This window comes from Lepisma saccharinum, chromosome 3 (genome assembly GCF_977018435.1).
Source record: "Lepisma saccharinum chromosome 3, izLepSacc3.1, whole genome shotgun sequence".
Lineage (NCBI taxonomy): Eukaryota > Metazoa > Arthropoda > Insecta > Zygentoma > Lepismatidae > Lepisma > Lepisma saccharinum.
The window spans coordinates 74,573,745-74,599,246 of record NC_139231.1 but is presented as its reverse complement, the minus strand read 5'-3'; the positions used below and the strand labels follow the sequence as shown (position 1 = coordinate 74,599,246).

General features: G+C 39.4%; 3 non-coding genes across 3 annotated transcripts; 1 reads left to right on the top strand and 2 right to left on the bottom strand.

The window, feature by feature from the left end:
• Nucleotides 1–15,470: 15,470 nt before the first annotated feature.
• Nucleotides 15,471–15,543, bottom strand: TRNAV-CAC (transfer RNA valine (anticodon CAC)). The gene has a single exon. It is a non-coding gene; the product is annotated as a tRNA-Val (tRNA).
• A 646-nt stretch (nt 15,544–16,189) lies between these two features.
• On the top strand, nt 16,190–16,261 carry TRNAM-CAU (transfer RNA methionine (anticodon CAU)). The gene has a single exon. It is a non-coding gene; the product is annotated as a tRNA-Met (tRNA).
• Nucleotides 16,262–24,015: 7,754 nt separating this feature from the next.
• Nucleotides 24,016–24,089, bottom strand: TRNAI-GAU (transfer RNA isoleucine (anticodon GAU)). Its single transcript has one exon. It is a non-coding gene; the product is annotated as a tRNA-Ile (tRNA).
• Nucleotides 24,090–25,502: the final 1,413 nt, after the last annotated feature.

Below are 25,502 nucleotides of genomic sequence, written 5' to 3'. Positions count from 1 at the left end.
ATACAAATGTTTTATCGTGTTACATCTGAATCTCGCCGGTAGTGTTTTAAGGTTATATCTTTATATAAAAAAATCTGGATTAGATCCCATTTCAATTCAACTAACTTCAATCAGCTTTAGTGTGCATAAAGGAAGCTTAAATTCTGCTTCCTTTAACATACCAAAAAATGCGGCAGAAACCTTTTTTATCTTTTTGTGTGCATATGAATGCATTTGATACAGCCACTAGTATTGTTTTCAAAGTTTGGTAAATTATCCACTAAGGATTTCACTTACGTATTTCTCTTGCGTACTCTAGTCTAAATGTCACCGCACGCCACTGCTGTTCTTTGGCTTTTTTGCACTTGATCCACACATTTCTCTGCATTTTCTCTTTCCAGGAACAGTTTTTGTGAAATAATTTGGCAGATTTGGAAACTTCGTAGGCACTGCATCCTTTGTTAATAATATCTTCCTCCTTGGCAACCTTACCTCCTTACCATTTATTACGTGAACATAATCTCTGATAATGTATTGTTCATCGAAATGCAATTCACAAACACCAGCTGTGTCATAGAGTTCCTTGTCAGCTCTGGGAATTGCACGATTCCACTCGGCTAATTTATCTTTTTGTTTGGGAACACTAAATATACAAATACCCTTTTCTTTACTTGAACGGTATCCACTAGAACAACCAGGCACAAAACAGTGGCGACAGTTTCCAGACATGGTGAAAATATAACTCAACCAACGCGTTGTTTACATTTTTCCAGTAAGCGGGAAACGAAAAGTGTCATATTTCACGCTTGCAAATTTTTGGGCGGTAAGTTGGACAACACGCGAGTGGATGTAAAACAATCTTTGAAAAATAAACGAGTATTGTCTGTGTGAATTTCCATAAAAATAATATTTGTGACAATGACAATATTAATGAACCTTTCAGGATAATGAATACACAATACTAATTCTCGCAGCAATTGTCATGTTACGTGTTACAATCCATACCTATGTTTTCTTCCGTATTGTTAATAAAAAAAACTCAAGGACAGGTCATGATCGACGGTTCATAATATTCTTTAATATTTTCGCGACTACTGTACCAAATATCATAACAATTTTCTGATACAAAGAAATGTTACAAGGAAAAGAATCAGACGTTGCAGCGAAAACTCCATTTACTTCCATTATAAGCTGTCGAACACCAAGCACCGGGTGCAACACCAGCGCCTCTAGCGGATCATTTTCGAGTGGAACCAGTGACGATCCTCCGGGGATGGGGGAGGGGGTGGGATGATCTATAATCCAGAGGTGTTCACCATCCCGATGGTGACATTCTCACACTCCGGAATACTTTTGCGGGTGAAGGTGGGCAGGCCGTAGGGTGAGGGAGGTTGATTTAAAATTAACACCTCACAACAAGAGAGAAGAAAAAATGTGACAATATTTAAAAATTCACCTCCAAATATGCATTTTATTTTATTATGTAGCGTACAATAAAATGTGACTGCCTCAAAATATTTCTGTATTCTACAGTCTTCTTTCCCCACTTTTGTGCTTCTCTAAGTTGCCGTTTTAGTTTCCCTTGGTGTCTTTGCTGCATAATCCAGCATTTTGGAACGGGATGAAAAGGACATATGAGTGTGTTTTTGGATGAAGTAACTTTAGAGATGTTGAAGTACACTCTGGAGGATACTGGAATGTGTGACATTGAGGTGTAGATCGACCACGTTGTGAAATGCACATTTGTCATTATTTACGAGACGATGAGGGGACATTTGAATTCCAAATTAGTTAGCCGCCCCCGTGACGGAGTGGTTAGCACATCGCGCTACGACGCCAGGGGTCCCGGGTGCGAATCGTGGCCTGGGCATGGATGTTTGTGAATGTCCATTCATCGATTTCATCATCATTCATCCCCATCTTCGCAAAATAAGTGGCACAAGAGGGGAAGTAAAATAAAGCAAATCACTCAAACCAAATGAGTTATTTCCATTATTTTATCTAATTAATAATTATTAATTTAGTCAAGCAAATCATATGTATTAGCTTACTTTCATTATCTAAAATGATAAATCATAACATGATAAATCATAAATTTGTAGCATAACTACATCTTCAGAAGCAAATGTAAAACAGCAAAATTTCCACTTTTTTCGTTGCTTACTGTTTGTAACCAGTCATATAATCTGCCTGCCTTGAGGTTACCCTTGTCTTAAGTTCCTAGAAACCTGTTCGAACCTCTCGTTACAAATGAACCCTCCCTCACAGATGGAATCAAACATACACATTTCTTTATTTGACATATCCTAGATACAGAGAGAAATAATTATATTGTAGGCAACAATGAAAAATATAAAGCGAAAATACACATACACAAATAAATAGAACTAAGTTGTGAAGCTTTTTGCTGCCAAATTTTTGACAGAAATTGCCACATTTGTGTCAGGACACTGAATACCAGTTCGTTATGTTGTAAATATATGACCATAATATTCAAGAAAAATCCTTAATCTGATTTGATTTAGTTTATTTTACTTCGCGTTTTGTGCCTCTCGGCTAATTTGCGAAGATGGGGATGAGTGATGAAATGATTAAATTGATGAATGGACATTCACAAACAACCAAGCCCGACCGGGATTCGAACCCGGGACCCTTGGCGTCGCAGCGCGATGTGCTAACCACTCGGCCACAGGGTCGGGCAATCTTTAATCTGAGACTTAGTAGATGGAAATATCATGGATTTGATAAATCGCAGTCTCTGGGTTCTCGGCCTGTGCGTAGGATCAACCATCTCGAGTAAATTGGGGAGCTACGAGTTAGTGGCGTAACCCAGTCTTGGATATCTCCTACATATAACGGCTGAGGGTTCGACGTGCTGACCCCATTACCGGTTGAAGAACTCCACAACTCTAGGTAGGATTGTGGGAGGGAGACTGTCGATCGGGAGATAGGCCAAGGCCCTTCCAGGGCTGTAGAGCCAAGGGTTAAAGTTATATTTACATTCTAATTAAACCCAAACTCATACACTTAAAGAGATATCAAAGTTGTAACACCGAAAACTTGACCAAATTTCTATTGCAAGTTCAAACTTAATGCCCATATAACCTCTGTACAAGTCTTGTGTATACTTTAATACATTATGCCATGAAAACTTAAGTGGAAAACAGTTTGCTGTTGTCTCGACTCGGTGAGGTTGGTCAGTTAATGGACACTAATGATTTTTTAATTGTGTTTGTGTACATGGTTAAGAAATTCTATACTATGAGCTAACAATTCTATTTTCATTGGGGGAGATAAAGAAATCCCTGGTACGGATGAAAATAATTTCTTTGCCGGGGATAAAATTTCTTGTGACGGGGAAAACCCAATTTCTAAATTCCACAATTCATTCTCAACCTTCACATAAAATGGTCATCGTCAAACTCTGGCCTATGCACAGACAATGATGACAGGTGGTTTTTTGATCATTATATCAAAGCGATTGGACTTCATCAGTTTGTAGACTTCCCCACAAGACGCACAGAAACTCTCGACCTGTTGCTGTCTTCGTACACAAAGGTCAAGGCCAAGCCTGGTGAGCAATTCATCGCCTCGGACCACACCCCCGTCCATGCCGAAATCCAAGTTCCTGGAAAAGCCCCCAGGCCCTCCCCCTCCTCCAGACCTGTCTTACAACTGGAAAAGAGTCAACTGTAGTGATGGGTCGTTCGTGAACGAGTCGTTCAAAAGTAACGACTCTCTCTTGTGAGCGGTGAACGACTCGTTCACCAGAATTGAACGACACGTTCAAAGAGTCGTATGTGTGCCACGACTCCTCCGCCCGCCAAGCAACTATTATTCCATTATTCCCTCTCCTTTCCACGAATTTTGCGAGGAAGGCGCATGCGCAAGTGTATACTCGCCTGGCAGCCGGAATTTTTGAAAGAAAGCAAGTCGATTCTGCGGGCAGCAAATGGGGACTGGAGAGGAGAGGGAGGGGGGGTCCTCTCTGTTCCTTTTCCCTACCCCTAGTTGAGTAAAGCTGGCTGAAACGTGCCGTGTACGATGAGAGGGGAAGGAGCATGCTCGCGAGTCGACTCTTTCATTCGTTCAAAGAGTCGTGGCACACTTTAGCGACTCTTTGAACGAAGGAAAGAGTCGACTCGCGAGCTCGCGACTCGCGAGTGTTGTTTGCAGAGAGAGAGAGCGCGCAACCTCAGCCCATGACGGGCAGCGAAGAACAGCCAACAAATTTGTCCTGTAGTTTCAAGTTCGGCCAAACCATTAGCGCTAAAATTACAAGAAATTAAATGTTAGTAAAAAATATTAGGGGAGTCTTGTAAAGATTTTGGGAAGGTGTTAGGCACAGACCTCTTGATTACAATATTCCGATTAGCCTATTTTGAGTTGTTATTGTTTAAGTCCACTTTATGTGCAGATAGGATAGTCGGGACTGGACCTACAGTTTAAAGTGGGATCCGAACCTCCACTTTGTATTGAACACGGTACCCCTTGATTACCGGCGACGTTATCACTACGCCATCGGGGAGACCCGATTAGCCTATTGGAGCATAAAAGTGGACTTATAACAATTTTTGCCAAGCAAACCATTTTAATACATGACAGCGTTAACCACTATGCTATTAAAGTGAATCAGAAAAGGGAGGCAGTAATTTATAATTTGCAACACAAAATACTTAGTGTGGAAAGCGATTGTTACTTTTAATTATTTTCTAAAGCGCCGGCCTCCATGGTGGAGTGGTTAGTACACCTCATTACTCATCCTGATCTTCGCGATTACCCAAAAAAAGTGACAGAAAGGCGAAGTAAAATAAACCAAATCAATCAACCAATCATTATTTTCTAAAGCAAGATCAAAGACAATAAACACCTTTTGTTTTATGTTACTCCAAATCCAAAAATGACGTAATACAAGCAGCAAGCACAAGTTCAAATGATAAACCTTTAGTGAAAATAACAAACATGTATTAAAACAAAAATTATAACTTACAATTTTTTATATTCAGTTAAGAATTACCTAATAGAACAAACCACATGATAATGAATTAATTATAAGTGGACTCGTGAAATGAAGGTCTTTTTATATTTGAATACTACATTATGTTCTGTTTTTCTGATTTTTTTAATAAAGAACCTGAGAGACAAACACACGCTCACACACGCAGTTATACATAATTTCTTATAATCCGATCTATAATAGATATTCAATTTGTTATAACATTAATTTAATATATTTTGTGTAATACAAGGAACAAATTTGAAATTATGCGGGGAACGGTGGGGATTTCCCCTCTAACGATCATATCATGCAATTTCCCTCTCTTTCTCTCTGTATGCATGTGTACATACATATACTTATATATTATACACGTGAGATTAGAAGATTAAAATTTAAATCACATTGAAATGATAACGTTATTAGAGACGAATCACAAATTTACACCAATAGAAACACAGCATTATATACAAAATAAAAGTAAAACACAAATGAAAAGCAAAGATAAATATGAAAATTCAGTGCGCAAAATCATTGCAAAACAAAAATGCAATCAATAAAATTAATATTGACAAAACTAACTCAAGTATTCTATAATGTATGCCGGCGTGGTTAGCACATCAAGGGTCTCGAGAAATATAGTTTAAGGGATGTAAGGGATGATCCTTCCACGTAGTACAACCAATTGTCAACCTCACTTCCACATAGTACACCCTGGACTGCATTTTGCAGACTAACGAGGCTCTGGCGTCTATACCTACGGCCAGTATAATTTTCGTAGGAATGTGTGTGTGTGTGTGTTGTCCTGTGTTTTGTCCTTATGTGTGCAGAGTGCCTTTACAGCCTCAGCTTTTAACCGGTCAGATTATTTTAATATTTTAGTTACTACAGGACATTACAGTTATGTTATTTTAGTTCTCGTAAGGGGCTGGATCTCGTATAAAGTGAAGGGTGCAAAATAGCCTAAGTGACGCACACAAAATTTTAAATTCATATTCAATCATAGCCTTTAGTATAAAACAGAAATGTGATGGGGAGGGCCGGCCCCCGTGGCGGAGTAGTTAGCACATCGCGGCACGAGGGCAGGGAATCCTGAGGCCGATATTCGGTGGAAACACATAGCGGCTCGGGATACCACTTTTGCCCAGGCTTTGCTCTTCTGCCACTTTGGCTAATCGCGAACATGAAAATCAGTGATGATATAATGAAATTGATGAAGTGACACTCAATTCCGAGATTCCTCTTAGCGCACTGTTCTAACCACTCCTCCACAGAGGCGACTGAAATTGTTGGAAGTGAATCAGTTTCACAAGTAGCAGGACATTACAAAATCGCAACGAAAACCGGGTCAACCCTTCCAAAGTTGGTGAGATGATGAGAGACACTCTGTGTAAAATGTACTGTCCGAGAATCTCGTCTCATTGGAGTAACGATACCGATTTATGCTTTGAAATCGATAAGCGAACAAGACCTGACAGGTGTTTTTAACTTGAAATCAAATCACGAACAAGATATGCATTCTCATTCACGAGTTGAAACGATGTGCCAGTCATCTTGTCTCACCACGATACTCGATCGAGTTGCTCTTCCGCTTCGTGCACATGTAAACCTTTTAATTTACACGTTCAATTTTATTTATCCAAGAAAACAAATCTGTTAACATGAGAATGAACAGAAGAAATAAGCTACTAGTTATTTTCCCATTAAGGAACAAACAAATTTTAAAATGCTATAATTTCTTATAAATTAGCATGCAGTAATTATATTTTATAATTTATTAATTCAGTTTTAATATTTTAACTGCCTAACACGCTTTGTTGTATGTTATGCATCTTTTATACCTAATTACTTAGTATTGACAGCGAGGATGAATGAATTTTACGTACAGATAAGCTAATCGGGACTGGATCTACAGTTTAAAGTGGGGATCCACCAGGTATCGTTACAAGGCAACGACGGAGGATGGATGGTGATTAGAGTAATTGACAAGACGTTAAATACAGATTACCACTCATCTCTGGGCTGGGGTTCGAACCCGGAACTTTCGGTGTCAATAGGCTTACTTTGAGGAGGGCGACACCACTTATCTGTCACTCCAAGATTATTTCAAGCTGGTGTCTCGGATTCGATCCTCTGTGGAGGCACCTTGCCCAGTGATTTAGACCCCCAGTTTAAAATGTAGCTTCAATCCCGAGCATAAAGTGAACTTTAAATATTGTCTGACAAAATCGTTTTCATATGACGTGAAATATTTCATTAACATTAACGTGTAAATATTTTACTAATGAAAACAGCATTAAAGAATAAATATAGAAGTTTAATCATAAATCTCATCGTACATGATACTGCAAAAAAGCTTTTATTGAATGACTGCAGAATTAGGAACAACTACGTAAGATGGACATGGGTCATGTTCACGAGTGATATAAACAGCTGTTGGCCATCTGCAGTGAGCCTACGTGTTAAGGTGTTTTACTAGTAGAAAGCAACATTAAAAAAAAATACATACGTATAATTTGGCCCGCTTTATAGAAATTCGATCATACATTATGATATTGGCAGAAACTTATATTGAATGACTGTAGAACAACAAAAAGCTATGGACATGGATATGGGATGGACATGGATAATGTTCAAGAGCGATATATATTTCTTAAACACAGCTGTTAGCCATCCGCGGAGAGCGAGCGGGTGGATCCTACTTTAAACTGTAGATCCAGTCTGCTGGCGAGACTGCCGCCGCCGCGCCTTGTGTAAGAGAGCTCGCGACTCGCGAGCGAACGATGAGTGAGGAGAAGAGTCGCTAAGGTGCTTAATGACTCTTCGTGCCGACTCGCGAGTCGTGAACGAATGATGGGAAAAGAGTCGTGGGACTGTGCTGTGACTCTTCGTGCTGTTTCAAGAGTCGTGAACGAGCGATGCTCGTGGAAATGCAAGCATGTGTCGCAGCGCAGATCTGGAGTGAATTTTGTTGCGATATTAAAACCAGTGATCGAATGCAAAAAAGGAAGAATATGTAAATGCACGTTATTACTAATAAAAGGTTGATATAATTATATAGCATTTCTGTGTATGCTATCGTACTGCATAATTTGCATTATCCGCAGCATGAAATGTAAACTGAAACAAGATACAAATATAGAAAATCTCACTCATGAGGCAGAGTAATGAAAACAAGTATGTGTATAAAAAAAAGTATAAATTTTGTTTGTGTGTGTGTGTTTTTACTGTTTACACATATATGTATATCCACACACATACAGAATCGTATTTGTATTTTTCTTATTTTATGCCGCTTTTCTTCAAATTTTAAGTAATCGCGACGATGAGGATGATGCGTGATGATATAGATGAAGGGACACTCGTAAAGAATATCCTTGCCCAGACCGGGACTAGATCCCGGGAACTTCTGTGGCAAGATCAAATGTCGATTACTTCAGAATCTTGGCCATCTAGTCGGCTACACGCACACACACATACACAAAAATGCAATACAATTTATTAATCTTGAAGGACGTACGTTGTGTTCGTTTACTTAAATACAATCATCTGCTTCAACACCACCTACCCCCTTCCCCCTCTTCAGGCATGTGTTTCGAGAAAAAGAAGCTTGGCGACTCTTTTGAACGACTATTCTCAGTGAGCGAGCGCTCATGAGTCGACTCGCACAAATGAACGGCTTGAACCCATCACTAGTCAACTGGGAGCAGCTTTCTCTTGTCACCAGCCTTGTACCGTGGACAATGATGGACCCCCTCCCAGCGGAAGAAGCAGTGGATTTCCTTGTGGACTGTGTGTGTGCCCCAAAGGAAAACAAAAACATCCCGATTCCCATCGTGGTATAGTGAAGAGACGAAACTTACGCTGAAAAACAAAAAGAATGCGTGGATCCTGTGGAAACAAGTCCCAAACGTTCATACACGGAACACGTTTACTCAATTAAGAAAACATAGCAAAAACTTAATGCAAAGAGACTATAATAATTACATTCAAACTGTGACGGAAAGTGCTGCTAAAAACCTCAAAATGTTCTGGACGCTAATTAACTCAACACGACCGTATTCCCATTCAAATCTCCTGGAACGGTAAGTCTGCTACAAAGAAGGAGCGCACATCACTTTTTAACTCGTATTTTCACAGCAACTTTACAAATAATACCGCTACTGCACTGCCTGAAGTCAAGCCTTACACACTCTCTCAAATCTCAACTAACTTAATTGAAGTCCACGAATTATTAAAATCTCTTTCATGTTCTAAAGCTAACGCTCCTAATGATATCCCTGGCATATTTCTACAACGATTAGCCCATATTCTATCCAAACCAATCAGCATAATCTTTAACAAATGTTTTTCCGAGGGTGTATTTCCTCTTGCATGGAAGCAAGCAAATATAGTTCCTATACTCAAACACGGAAACAAAACTCACGTTACTTCTTATCGTCCGATTTCCTTACTTCCTGCACTTGCACTACTAACCGAAAAAATAATTTCCAATCGTATCCTTGCGCATGCTACTCCGTTCCTCTCTCCCACTCAACACGGTTTTCTTCCTCATGCTTCATGTGACACAAACCTTGCTTGTTTGCTCACCAACGCTGTTAACTGCCTGAGTGCCAAGCAAGACATGGATGTCGTTTACTTAGATTTTTCTAAAGCGTTTGATTCTGTCCCTCATACAAAACTCATCCATAAACTTTCAAACAGATTCAACATTCACGGACCTCTTCTTAAATTACTCTCATCTTACTTGCGCAATAGAAAGCAAAAGGTTATCCTATCTGGTTGCTCTTCGTCATGGCTCCCTGTAGTTTCCGGTGTGCCTCAAGGAACTTCTATAGGGCCCCTGTGTTTCACTCTTTTCATGGACGATATTCATGAATATATTTCTCCAGAATGCTCAATTTTATTGTATGCTGATGACTGTAAGTTATTTAGAAACATCGCTTCAGTTGAAGACACTTGTTCCATGCAAGACAATCTCACACACATTGAACGCTGGTGCCAAGACTGGAATCTGAAAATAAATCCCGAAAAATCTGTTTTTATGAGGTTTACCCTCAAATCCAATTTTACAGCACCATCCTATAGATTATGCAACAAAATCATCCCGTTCGTACAACAGCACAAAGATCTTGGAGTCATTTTCGACAGCAAACTCACTTTCAGCCACCATATAGATTACATAACTTCGAGAACCATGAAAACCCTTGGGCTAATTTACAGATTTACAGATATCACACATGTTTCTGCCCTCAAAACCTACTTTACATCGTGCGTAGTACCTATTCTTGAATATGGTTCCTGTATTTGGTCAATGGCCTGTGATAGCAATATAAAGAGAACAAACAAAGTGGTAAATTTCTTTATCAGAATAGTCAAACATAGATGCCCAGCCCTTCCAAACTTTTCCAAACATGATATTCTATCCACTCTTCAAATTCACGATCCGTCCCTTCGCCGTCAAGTTTCAGATCTAACATTCCTTTTCAAAATCATGAATGGACAACTTTTCACTAACGAACTCTTGTCACATCTTCACATCCGGATCCCACGTACCAACAGCAAATGCAAAAACTTCTTCTTTTACACAATAGCCTCAAGGCTATCCCCAGAACAAAGGTCATTTATCTATAGGCTACAAACAAGGTACAATACACTAATTGATCCTCCAGGTTTCCATCTATCTAAGCAGGCTTTCAGAAATGCGTGCATCAAGCAGCTGAAGAGAAATTAATATTTGTTATACCCTTGTTATTGTTTTATTATTATTGTTTAATTTTTATTATTTTTATTGTATTATCCTTGTTTCATATGTGTGCGTGCTTCTCATTTGTTAATTTCTATTTTTCTCGCTGTTGATATCCTGATATAAAATGGATTCTCTCTGTATTCAGGATTTCTCAAATAAATAAAATTAAAAAAAAAAAAAATAACCGGGAAAAATAAAAAAAATCTCCCCTCCCTTCCTCAGAAAATAGACTTGATAATTGATATCCACAGCTGGTTCCAGTTGTAAACGAGGAATGCATCAATTGCAAATGAAATTCTCTCCTTTTGAGGAGGAGTGCACATTATCACCATTATTGTTAACAATAATTATAACAGACCATCAAAACAATAAAAACTGCACACATCATTCACTTCTGCAACGGTCAATCACGACGGAGTGGGGAGCACAGTGCGCTCCCACGCCAGGGGTTTTGGGTACAAATCCAGGGTAAGACGTGGATGTTTGTGTTTGTCCTGAATGAGAAAATAGAGAATTGAGCAAAACTGATATAACAAAACAGAGAAAAATAATGACAGGGGAAACTGCCACTTAGGGGTTCACTAACACCTTTTTTTTAAAAAAAAAAAAAAAAACAACAGCATGGTTAGCACAGCCCGCTGCGACGCCAAGGGTTCCGGGTTCGAATCACAGCCTAGACGTACCTGTTCTTTCTGGGTGTGCCTTCATTAATTTCATCATATCATCACTCATCTTCATAGTCGCGATTAGCCAAAAGTGTGAGAAAGTAGACGCTAAATATCAAAACCAACCAATCATTTCCTCACCGAAAGAGCCATCGTTGTCGAGCGCTCAATGCTCCATGTTGGTCTCTACCGTTTCATTAATTATTTTTACAATTTACAATACAAGAATTAGTAATTTCCTATTTCTACAACAGATTTAACTATTTTTCAGTAATAGAACAACTTAAATAAACATTTGTTGGATCCATGTAACCGAGAATAGTTCGTCAACTCCGTATTCCTGTGGTAGAATTGAACCTTGCAAAGGTGTAAATTTTTCAGTCTCTGAAATGGGTCTCACTTATCGCACATAACTTCCGCAACCTTGTGTTCTGACGTCACCAGAGAATGGTTTTATTTTTAGGCTAAATGCCCAAGCTGTTAGGTTAGGCTAGCTGAGTTTAGTTCTCTTAGTATAAATAATAAATTTGCAGTGTATTTACGCTAATGGAACCTTACCTAACAGTAACAGGCCTAACCTAACAACGTAGGCATTCATCGTCTGACGTGGGAATGCAATGTTGCAGAAGTGGTGTGCGATAAAGGAGATCCCTCTGAAATACCTGAAACATTATGCACTATTTCTTGATCTAAGCTGGATACAGTTACCTACCATAAATGGTATATCTACGTAGATCCTGAATACTCGATTCCTTGCATGCGTTATGTTTTTCCGAACTCAAGGACAATCAGCGAACTTCAACATCAAGAAATATAACGTTGGTAACGACAGTATAAGCCGGAGACGGATTTCTTCAAATTTACAGGAGAAAAGACGAGAAAGTACTTACGGAATTGCGTTCTTGGGGACTTTCTGAAGCCGGGGAAATTGTTTTTTAGAATCGTGCAACGTATTTTGCCTGTAAATAAGGTATTTTTCGTCAATCATGCATCTCCGTTGTACGATAGCTCGTGCCGCCATTACCGTCGACTACGTGAATCAAATGTTACGTGCATTCGATTATGTAACCCCCTCACAGTGTAGCAACCACGCGGAAGTTTGACAAGATGACGTGTGATCGGTTTTTTTTTTCCAATGTAAGGTAAGACTCTAGTTTACGTCCTTTTCCTAAGGAATACGTGTCATATATCGTTGGAAAGCTTATTTTATGAGGAATTCAACAACGTAAATCCCAAAGCGAGCCAAAATGTCCTGAAGAAGTAAATCGAGAAAAACCGATGTTGTCCGGATATGCGCAATTGAACGTACTGAGGAATTTTTTAGATGATGAAGCACATATTTAGGGGTGAAATGAGTGCTAATGGAACCTAACCTAACAGGCCTAACTTAACCTCGTAGGCATACCTCGACCCCGTCAATGGATAGTGGGGCTATCGTGAACAGAAAGTGTAAAAAGAAAAAGGTACTTTCCCGAAGAGATGCGCAATTGAACGTACTGAGGAATTTTTTAGATGATGAAGCACATAATTAGGAGTGAAATGAGTGCTAATGGAACCAAACCTAACAGGCCTAACCTAATCTCGTAGGCATACCTCGACCCCGTCAATGGATAGTGGGGCTATCGTGAACAGAAAGTGTAAAAACAAAAAGGTACTTACCCGAAGAGATGCCGGGTGCCGCACCACGATCGCGCACCGCGAACGCAAAGAAGCAATCACAATGCAGATAAGGACGTAAAGTAGAGTCTAGCCTCAATTTTCGCTTAAAAATCTTTTCGTGGATAGTTTGTGCGGCATTTATCGGTTCATAAGTTTGGAAACACTGCACATCAGCTGACGATACTGCATATCAGCTGACGATAGACAACGTGAGTCAAAATTTGCGCGCCGAATTAGCAACGACCAATAAATGATTATAATGTTAAAAATAACACTTTTTTCATGGAAAAAAATGATCCCCAGCTTGAAACATCTTCCGCTATGCATATGAGGTAAGTAGCAATGATTTTTATTTGAAAACAAACGAGTTTAATGTGTCTCCGGCTTATACTACTGTTACCAAGGAGACTAGCAATGAATTTTTATATTTAAGAATCTAAGTATTCATACACCACAAAATACAGTATTAATATTTATTAAAGGCCCAGGCACCTGACATCTGTGGTTTACAAACGATTCCGGAATACACAGATTAGTCAGCTTCAGGTGTGAATTTGATGAGATATTAGACCAAACTTAGTGGTTACTTCACTCAGTACTTACGTCTTCGATGTAACAACTTAGGTATTCAATTCACTTGGCGATAAACACGCTGAAAAACACTAACGGTGAACACTTAGGGGGAGTTAGGGGGAAAGCACAAATCTTGCTGATACCGAGTTCGACGTCTTCAATCTTCTAATCCTCCTGTCGTGGGTTCTCTTCCTTAGTAACCTATTCTCAGGTTCTGGTAGAGATACTGCACAGGCCGATAGTTCACTCACAATTTATTCTTTAGACACTATCTCTCTTTCCGGCTGAGATGATGACCGTTAGTTCACTTACAGTTTGTTCTTTAGACACTATCTCTCTTTCCGGCTGAGATTATGGCCGATAGTTCACTTACAGTTTTTCACAGCCCGCGAAACCAATAACCAACGTAACACGGATCCTAACCGTATCAATGCTTGACTCGGCGTGTCTTCTCTGCAACGCACATCAACCGTTCCCCAGAAAAGACGTTAAAATCTCTTGCTGCCTTTTTTCCCCCGCGAGGGCGGGTCAACTTTTATAAGGGGTGCGTCAAGATCGGTTACAGAAAGTGGGTATCCAGCTTTTATTGCGAGTCACTGTACATACTATCATTTTCGCAATATTCAGATATGTCGGCTATTGCACTGGCGCATTAATAAGTTTACATGTGAAAATTTTCAATTGAGACTATTATATAGGGGTTTAAATCATCCCTGTCCTGTCAGGGATTAAAATTTACCTCCATTGGCAGGTATATCTTCGTCTATTCGTTAAATCGCACCCTTACCATATACCAAGAAAATCAGTTACAAGTAAAGAAGTAATACTAAAAATAACTCCTTTGCGCAATAGCCCTTTGAAGGCCAAGGCTTGTCAAGCTGTTTTTCATTGGTCGAGTTCCATCGTCTGCTACTATTGCTTTCAATTTAAAATATTTTATGACTTTTTCCTTAGCGGTCTGCGCTGTGGCAACTTCATATCGCACAACCTCCCATTGCCTTCTGGCACACCACTGGCTACATAAAATAAAATAAAAAAGTTGCGAACTGTAAGGGATCAATTCTGTCACTACTAAGACTATCTCTATTAACGACTTGTTGCTAAATATGAATATGTTTTAGAACATATATATTTGGAGTACTTTAGCGCAGAAAGCATAAAATCCATGAACATCGAATGAGCATGCATACTATACCCAATAGTTTATGTGAGTGATTTATCCACGCAACCCTTATCCCGCCTCCCCCTATTCCCCTAATTTTCCGCAACAACCCATAGATATAAAATTCTGTATAGGTACATTCATGGTTTGCGTTCAATAGTCTTCAGTTACATTACATTGGATTTGGACACAGTGAAAACACAAAACAGTGTTTAAGATTGAACGAATAAAAATACATTGATGTTTTGGTTCGTTTTAAATCGACTTTCTATCTTCAACCTATTCGACCAATTTCTAGGTTAACCGTATCTACAAGAATGAAGTGAAATTAATCAGAGAACACAGAAATAACAATCGCGTATCCTCATATTAAACGTTCAATAGAAAGGATCTATCTGGTAATATCCTTTACGGTATAGTGTGTATGTGCATGTAATCATTTATATATATATATAATACTTTGTATTGCCCAAAACAAATTGTTTAATTAAATTGACGTTATTGGTGGGCCAGGTTCAGTTGCTGCTAGTCTACGTACTACCTAACCGTGCCTCGTGCCATAGATGCGTCATCATATGATGTAGCTGGCAAATATTTCAGGATGTACACGTCTTGCAAAGCATGGAATATTAACTCATCTTGAAGAAGCATATAACGTGAAAAAGGAATAAAAATAAAAATTATTATTGTTTCCGCCCGGGATCGAACCGGGGACCTTGCGCGTGTGAGGCGCACGTGATAACCACTACACTACGGAAACCAGGTGATTGAACTTTTCCAATGTAACAGTATTTCAGTGAAATCTTAATCACCTTATGCTTATCACAAAAATTCGTAAGGATGTATAAGGCACATGGACGTCCGCAGAATTTCTTCCAGGAAGGAGTAGGGTATTTTTTTTCCCTGGGGAGGGGCAAACGAGGCACATTTTCCCTAAAAAAAAAAAAAAAAAAAAAAAAACAATGCTTCAGTTTGCAGCCTCTCAATAATTAACATAATTAATGTGACTGAAATGAAATTATATAAGTCCGTAGCTATAATTGATCTCCGGTGAGCTCACGGGTTATCGGGGAGGGGGGGGGCAGAGGCGTCGCCAGGAATTTTTCTTAGAGTGGATAAAATATTTTTAGGTGGGCTCTGGTTCGGTGGTCATGGGCAGGGGAAGTCCTAGGAATTTTTCAAGGTGGAGCAACGTTTCATGAGGAAGAATACTGTGATGAATAAATTATGAGATGTAAGTGCAAATACATTATCCTTCTATCATTGTGACGTTGCAAACACATTCTGAGTTTGAATGTGAATTACTGATTCCAACAGTTTGTCAGAATATTGCACAATGCTTCTGGAAAGAGTTGCCAGTTTAAGGAAGTATACTACATACGGTAAGATAAATTGTGCCGACCGTGAGCAGAGTGGCGCAGTGGAAGCGTGCTGGGCCCATAACCCAGAGGTCCGTGGATCGAAACCACGCTCTGCTAGCAAAACTTTTTTCCCCCCCTACACTACACGATAACCTGTCGTATGATGTTTTGTTAACAATTTTGGATGTTGAATTTGATTTTTAGTTCGCAACAACATTCAAATCACCGGCTGAATGCTGTCTTGTCGCATCGCCACTTATAAGTGAGTTGTTGACATTATCGTGTTCTGTACACGTGTCACGTTCAGAAGCGATGCATCTGGTGGTTACGTGGCGTGAATTATCTACAATAATAAAAGTATGCCTAGGCCCTTCATGGGCTGTTGCGCAATGGATTGTTATTATTAAAACTTTTCGACACTACAATTAATATTTATTGACCTTTAGAATGTATACATTCATGACTTTATCATACATTTCATTGGATCACTACATTTTCACTACATCTCATTACAAAGGTTTTCCTTCTGAATTTAATTGATATACAAGATACACTAGTTCATGGAATGAATCATGATACAATACGTAATTAGAACATGAAGCAGACAATAGTGCAGAACATATTGAGTGAGTATAAAATAATACTTTTTGAAACACATATACATATCTAAAGGGGGGAAACCTCCCGAAGTAGCCCGCCTGCCTCCACCCGCGTACTTTCGAGGGTATGCTCTTAATGTCCTGGTACCTTTAAATAAACCAGGACGTCAGTTTCCTGAATTTAAACGGTTCCCCCGCCTTTTTATTCTACTTCTTCTCATCTTTATTTTCATACATAAAATAACATAACCCACAGCGCCACAGCCAGTGAGGGCCTTGGCTTACCTACCGACTGCTGGTCTCCCTCCCACACTGTTCCTCCGTCACCTGTTGTAGCGTGGAGATCTTAGACCAGTATTGGGGTGACGGGTGGTCAGCCCGTCGAGCCCCCAGCCGTTGTAGGTCTTCTCGACCGGGTTACCGCTCACTCATTCGGAGCTTCCCAATTTCCTCACGATGGTGGGTTGCCACCGGCCCTATACGGCTGGGGGTTCGTCGGGCTGATCACCCGTCACCCCAACACTGGTCTGAGACCTCCACGCTATAACAGGTGACGGCGGAACAGTGTGGGAGGGAGACCAGCAGTCGGTGGGTAAGCCAAGGCCCGTCAAGGTGCTGTAGAGCTGTGGGTTATGTTAAGTTCTGAACATCTATGGGTACTATTTTCGCACAAGGTACAGAACTTGCATTATGTAGAGTATGAACCCCACAACAAATAGGAAAAATATTTTTTTCTAATCTGCACTCCAACTCTCTGTGCACATTTTTATTTCCTGATGTTGTCTTTTTTATGCTACCAAAATTTAATGATGCATTATCTGCTACAAATCCAACAACCTTAGTTTCCAAACTATATTGACTTACTGTATTCATCAATACACTTGAAGAAACTATCCAACTTACGTGTCTTAGAAACCGATGAACATTCTGCGTGTGACTTTGATTTTATATGTTGTTCAATATCATATTTACCTTTGTTTTTATGGAAAAGAGAATATTTGGGGATTTTTGCAAATTGAAAAGACTATAGAGTATATGAACATCTAAAAGAGTATAATACTCTTAAAAAGAGTATGTCTGGTCACCCTAGACAAACTTAAACTCGAACCTTATCTTCTGCCGAAATGTGAAGAGGGTGTTGCCACCACATGTCCGTTCTGTGTTGCCAGTTCTTGTCACATGTGCTGGCTCCGTGCCCCTCTTCTAAACTCTGAGCAAGATAAGTTCAGAGTTACTTCAAGTTTGTCCGCGAGGCGAGTGTACTTAATCGCTTAAATTAGAGCACTGTGCATAGCTCCTGTGAAAATACCGCACCTAAGCCCGTCATTAAAACCGAATTAGACAGGTGCGGGCGTGGGTCGGGGTTCCATTTGCTTTGAACAGGTGCATAAAGTGGATTAATTAGATATTTAAAATGAGATAAATATACTATTACAAAAAATAACTAATCATTTGACCCAACATCGCAAAACGAGAGTCAATAATAATAAGCGTCTTCAGAAATGTTTGTAAAGGGGGCGCAGGCATTTGAAATAAAATTGAATGAAAGCAATAGCAATAATAATAATAATGTCCTCCTCCGTAGCCGAGCGGGTTAAGGCGTTCACTCGTCTTGAGATCGTTCGCTGCGGGACGGCGTAGGTTCGAATCCGGCTCTGGTCGGAATTTATTCGGCCTACGTATAGGGCCGGTGGCAACCCACCATCGTGAGGAAATTGGGGAGCTCGGAGTGAGTGAGCGTAATCCGGTCACGGAGACCTACTATAATGGCTGGGGATACGTCGGGCCGACCCCCCGACTATTCCAATACCGGTTGAAGATCTCCACGCTTAGAGGTGACGAATGAAAGCGTGGGAGGGAGACCGGCAGTCGGTAGGTACGCCTACGACTAGGCCCTTCATGGGCTGTTGCGCGACGGATTATTATTATTAATAATAATAATAACTATTATTATATCCTGGGATATTACAGATGATTGAATACCTGGCACAGGTGTTTTTCTTTATTTTTCACACTTCATACCGTTAATATAATAGTAAATTAATAGTAATTCTAGTTTGTTATTAACTTTCCTCGTTCCAGAAAAAAAAACTGTCAAATTTTATCATCACGGCTACGTTGCGTGGCCTCTCATTTTTGGAATTCTGAACTCATTGCATCTTGGATTAAGCGCCAGAGTATGAAAAAAATATGAAGTTCTGATTCGGTTCTTGTATATAACCCTGAATTCTTAAAGCTGGCTCATTATTCCTTTCGCATGTAATTGCTCGCCACGACGCCAGGGGTCCTGGGTTCGAATACAGACATGTGCATGGGTGTTTGTGAGTGCCCCCTCATCAATTTCATTGTATCATCACTCCTTCTCATCTTCGCGATTAGCCAAAAGTTGCAGAAAAGCGAAGTAAAATAAACCAAATCAATGAATCATTTAATCGCTATTCTTATCATTATGAAGCTATTTCAGTTTAGCATGAGGTATTTCAGGTACAATCATAGACATTTAAGAGTTGTAACGGTTCCATGGAAAGCCAATGGAGTTTTTACAAACCAGACGTTTTCGTGAATATACATATCTACTTTATAAAATGTTCAAATGAAATAAATAAAATAATACGTGTATGTAGACTCCCTGTTTGGTCTGGTGGTAGGACGTGAAAGAGTTAGCGAGAGATACATTTCATTTTCTTCAACAGTTTCCGTGCCAACTTCTTGATCACCCCTCGTATGATAAGGTGGAACTCGATTGTAGCATTCTGAAAATGTATACATTTGAAAGCCGTCCTGAAAATTTTCTCTTGGAGTAGGTTTTACGCCTCCAATGTTTTATTATTATTATTACTATTATTATTAACCATAACCCCACAGCTCTACAGCACCTTGACGGGCCTTGGCTTACCTACCGACTGCTGGTCTCCCTCCCACACTGTTCCGCCGTCACCTGTTATAGCGTGGAGGTCTCAGACCAGTGTTGGGGTGACGGGTGATCAGCCCGACGAACCCCCAGCCGTTATTGTAGGTCTTCTTGACCAGGTTACGCTCACTCACTCGGAGCTCCCCAATTTCCTCACGATGGTGGGTTGCCACCGGCCCTATACGTAGGCCGAATAAATTCCGACCAGAGCCGGATTCGAACCTACGCCGTCCCGCAGCGAACGATCTCAAGACGAGTGAACGCCTTAACCCGCTCGACTACGGAGGAGGACTATTATTATTATTACTATTATTATTATTATTATTATTATTATTATATCATCATCTACATCACCACTTAGAGAGCGATGCCTCATTTTCCCCCAACAGGGATAAGTTGGTACTCGGTGGATTTGGATTCAGCATACGAAAATACTATAGATAATAATAATAATAATAATAATAATAATAATAAAGAAAAACGTTGGACTTATCACAGTCCCACTTTCTGCGACCAGACATTCAGCATTTGGCGCGACTTTCTTTTAGGCTCTGTTCCGATTTTTTTAAGCATAAAACGGGGCACCAAAATGCCCCTTTTTTGTTAGAATGACTTATAGCCATAGAATTACTGTAACAATACACCTTATTCACTATTAGTATGAACTATGGCATTGTTCAGCAGAAATTATTTCACATTTCAATATCAACAATGCGCCATATTCCAATTTTCTTATTATATTGGAGTTTCTTCTCTGTTTACGTGGAACTAATGCCCCCACTGAACAAATGTTTCCGCCACTAGGCTATCCTAGGCTATAGCAGCACAAATTGAGACGCTGAAAGGGAAGAACTGACAAAGAATATGGACTGTTAAAATTGCTTAATATTGTGATAATAGTAAAATAAAACAACATGTCAAGTCCTTTTACTTGCTTATTTCATGAAACAAGGTGGTGGAAGGAATGAATTTCTAGCGTTCAATAACTTCCTACATCATAATCCTATTTTCAGTACTGTAATTTAACAGGAGACTGGAAAGGAAGCCTCGCGAGGTTACGTAATAGTGCTCCAGAGACGCAACCACTTTTTTTTTGTGGAAGGTGGGGGGGGGGGGGCAAGTACGAGGAGGATAAAAGTGCCAATGATGATGATGATGATGATAATAATAGTAATAAAAACAACAACAACATTTATAGCCTAATAATAATGGCATTGTTATTATTGGCATTATCTCCTGGTGTATTTCAACTCGTTCAATTTCACATTAGCTAATAATGGAAAATAAGCACACAAACTGTATTTTCGAAAGACAAGAATGACGATTCAACATGTAGCGACGTAAAATAAGAAAATGTACATGTCATCACTAAATAGTTCACGTATCCAATGTTTCATTAACACACACACACACACAAAATAATCCTTCGCGCAACAGCCCATGAAGGGCCTAGGCATACCTACCGACTGCCGGTCTCCCTCCCACGCTTTCCTTCGTCACCTCTAAGCGTGGAGATCTTCAACCAGTATTGGAATAGTCCGGGGATCAGCCCGACGTATCCCCAGCCGTTATAGTAGGTCACCGTGACCGGATTACGCTCACTCACTCGGAGCTCCCCAATTTCCTCACGATGGTGGGTTGCCACCGGCCCTATACGTAGGCCGAATAAATTCCGACCAGAGCCGGATTCGAACCTACGCCGTCCCGCAGCGAACGATCTCAAGACGAGTGAACGCCTTAACCCGCTCGGCTACGTATAACGATAAAAGTTGTTTTTGGACTTTTAACGTCGCAGTTTCGTTTACGCTAGAACATATTTTTGGTTTTACATTTCTGATTTACACTTTAAAACTACTTAAGAAAACCCAAGGATTCTTTACGGTTTTTTATTACAAACTTCTAAAATAAACTAGCGGTTAATAAATTTTTAATTTGCCCTGGAAAGCTGGAGGGCTTTGTTTTACATAGTTAAAACTAATACAAAAATTACCTCCAGTTGCCTTAGATTAATCTTAGGTTAGTAACGTGGATTAATAAACAGAAAATAAACACTTTAACCTCAATTAAAAGAATATGGTCGACCTACTTACGAAATTTACTCAGCGCTGCGTTTTCACTTTGACTGTAATCAACACATTGGATATAAAAGTACACATCTCGAGAGCTCTCGACACTAGGGGGGAAACACTATTGGCAGAAGCTCCTTGATGTCTTCTTTCCGCCGCTTCTTCTTTCTTCTTTAAGATCTTCGACGTCTATCCCTCGAAGAAATTCACCGCCGCATTCATAGTTCAAAGGTCGAACTTGGTATCAACGTCGTCACCTCGATTAGCGATTCTCAGTTCACAACTACACACTTACAGTGTTCTTTTCACTTCTCGCGCTATAAAAGTTGCCACGAGAAAACAGTTTGTATTTGAATAAAATTCCGCGCGCTCTTTTCCCAATCACGCGAACGTTCAAATGTCCGGAACACAGGTCACTGTTAACTGTTCACTAGGCAAACGACATCTACAAAAACAGTCCACGAATATCGAACTGCAACTTGCTGCAGATAGCACTATCAAATTCGCGAATTCTCCATACCCAGAGATCTCGACGCCAACTGCTGCATGTAAACTTCTGCTGCAAACGCGCGAAGCAACGCGGCCTTTCACTCAAAGGCTCTACAAACACTACTCGAAAAACTTCACAACGTCTTTAATTGTCCCTTTACACAATGCATAGTAAGGACAGTTCATTTTCCCAGAGGGGTGTTAATCTCTCTAACCTCTTTCTTCTCGGAAGAAATAATCAGTCCTCAAAATAATCTGTTATATATATATATATATATATATATATATATATATATATATATATATATATATATATATCCTCCTCCGTATATATTATTTAAATACATTACATAATCAATTCATCCACAAGTCAAGTGGAGGAATATTGATAGTTGAAATCAACATCCTTGTTCTCATTTCGCTTCTAGTGTGGCTAGCGTAACGTAGATAGTGTCGGTTTCTAGTTTTAGGTGAGTGTTCCGTTAAATCTAAGGGGAGCTCCGAGTGAGTGAGCGTAATCCGGTCACGGAGACCTACTATAACGGCTGGGGATACGTCGGGCTGACCCCCCGACTATTCCAATACTGGTTGAAGATCTCCACGCTTAGAGGTGACGAAGGAAAGCGTGGGAGGGAGATCGGCAGTCGGTAGGTATGCCTAGGCCCTTCATGGGCTGTTGCGCAACGGATTATTATTATTATTATTGTTTTATCGAAGTTTAATGAATAACTTTTAATCAGGTGTGTCTATATTTTAAAGTTTACAAGTGCAATTAGTGAAAATAAAGTAGTATGATAAGAAAACTGTTAATAATAATAAGGTTGGCAGGGTCCAAAAAAAAAAAAAAAAAAAAAAAGGGAGAGCCGAGGCTCATGAATGGTTTGTGGACAAATGACCAGAACCGCCGTTTTCAGTTCAAACTTTGAAAACTATGCCCATGTTGATTAATAAGGTGAATTTTAATCACGCGTGTGTAAACGTTTACAAAGTGTTATTTGAAAAGAAGGATGTAGTAAAGAAGATCTATTCATCGGCAAAATATCAATGAACGACTTCTAATTCTAGAGGCACATAGTGGTTCAGATCCCACTTTCAACTGTAGGTCCAGTCCGAATTAGCCTATCTGTGCATAAAGTGAGCTAAAAACAAAAACTCTAATTCTGAAGGTCCATACCTCCAGGTAGGATTGTGGGAGGGAGACTGGCAGACGGGAGATACGCAAAGTCCCTTCCAGGGATGTAGAGCCATGGGTTAAGTTATGTATTTATTAATTCATTAATTAGTTTACAAACATAAATATTTATGACGAAACAGTTTTTATATTAAAATGTGTACGCACATACATTTTGCCATCCCGTTTCGACCCTCTGTTCCTTCAGGAAAATATGAAAAATTTCCTGTTTTGGTGATTTAAAAAAAGTTGATCGCTGGAACACACACATACGTACATTAGACATATGTACAGTCATGGACACTGCCGGGTTGTAATGAATACATTGACTTTCAATGGAATCGTTAAAACCCAGCAGTGTCTCTGACTACACACAATTCAGCACTCCCGTCCGTCCACATACAATATATAAGTTAGCTTTGACAACACAACTTCTACATTTTCAATGTAGTCAGCTCTTCCTTGAATGTAATTACTCCCAACATTACAAGCTGACAAGTTCGCACAGGTATGACAGTACTTATTATCAATCAAATGTTCCGTTATATGTAACTGTCATTGAACAGTTGCTGCAACGTATAGTCACAATATAACGTATAAGTGTTGAAAAAGACTCGAATTTCGGAAAATGATGATGGCCCGCATGGGGCTCGAACCCACGACCTTCGCGTTATCAGCACGACGCTCTAACCAACTGAGCTAACGGGCCATGTCGGAAATCAGGTCAAAGTTTACAGTAAGGAGGTAATTGCCAAATTATTTTGTTTTTGAAGTTAAAAAAAAATCATGATGCTAAAGGATCAGACGCCTCCAACATATGTTACTTCATACTAAATGTATCTCAGCACATTTTCCTAGTTTCTATCATCATATTTGATATTTAGTACACATTTGCATGCTATTAAATGCATTACTGTATAATACCTGATACAATAATACCGTCTTTCAGACTGTAATTATGGTATACAATTCATTCATTAATTTTTATATGACGGGGTAGATCCAGAAATCAATAACCAAGTTACAAAGAGAGCTTCAAATTATGTTTTACAATATTTATAATTTCGTTGAAGGTAGCACCAAGTTCCTAGTCTTAAACTCTATTTTAAAACTAAAAATTTATGTTGCGATTTTATGTCAAAATATTTTTATTCATTGCATTCTGTCATTCCATGACAGAAACATGAACTCTTATGATCGTCATACATTTATGGTGCAGCCATCTAGTGACAAGTTCTAGAACTAACGCCTCAGTAGTTTTCTACTTTTTCGGATAGATGGCACAGCATGTAATTTCTCAAGTGGAGCATATCAACGGTACGAGACAGCATCGAAAAGTTTTATGATGAATTATGTTTATCATTATCTTATAATACTTCACAGATGCACATGACACTTTACAGAGCAAGTAAGAAAGAAGGATACATTAAGTGTATCCTCCAAAAACAATTAATTAGCTTCGCAAGATGTGAGAATGATAATGACGAATCGAGAGACCTTACAGTTGTGTTGATCTTCCCATTCAATTCGTAGAATGATCTTTCCAGTAAATTTATTAATATCATAGACGTCGCTAGCTTCCCATTACAATCATAGGCACAGATTTCTATGGATTTCTGGAGGAAGGTTCAAGCAAATACTCGAAGCAACACGGAAAACTAAACATTTGAGTTATTTTAGGAGTGTAATTTTCATAATTATTATAGTTAATAATAATAATAAATATATCTATTATTTTATTTTATTAATAATAACCCGTGGCTCGACAGCCCTTGAAGGGCCTAGGCCGATCTCCCGATTGCCAGTCTCCCTCGCACAATCCTACCTAGAGGTCCACACCTTCAAGAGGTATTGGGGTGACGTGGGGTCAGCATGTCGAACCCCCAGCCATTATAGAAGGTCTCATTGATTTTTTATATTTTTAAATTAACATAGCTCTTCTTACTTTTAGATTAATCGTGAGAAATGTATGAATTATGATTATGTGTGCAGATTAAGCTAATTAAAGGAGAAATACATTTAAAGACAATGGAAAAGTTTAAAGTTAAAATGATTTTGTAAATAATGCAAGAACTGAGTTTCGTACGTTCATTAATACCGTTAAACATTCTACATGCTGATC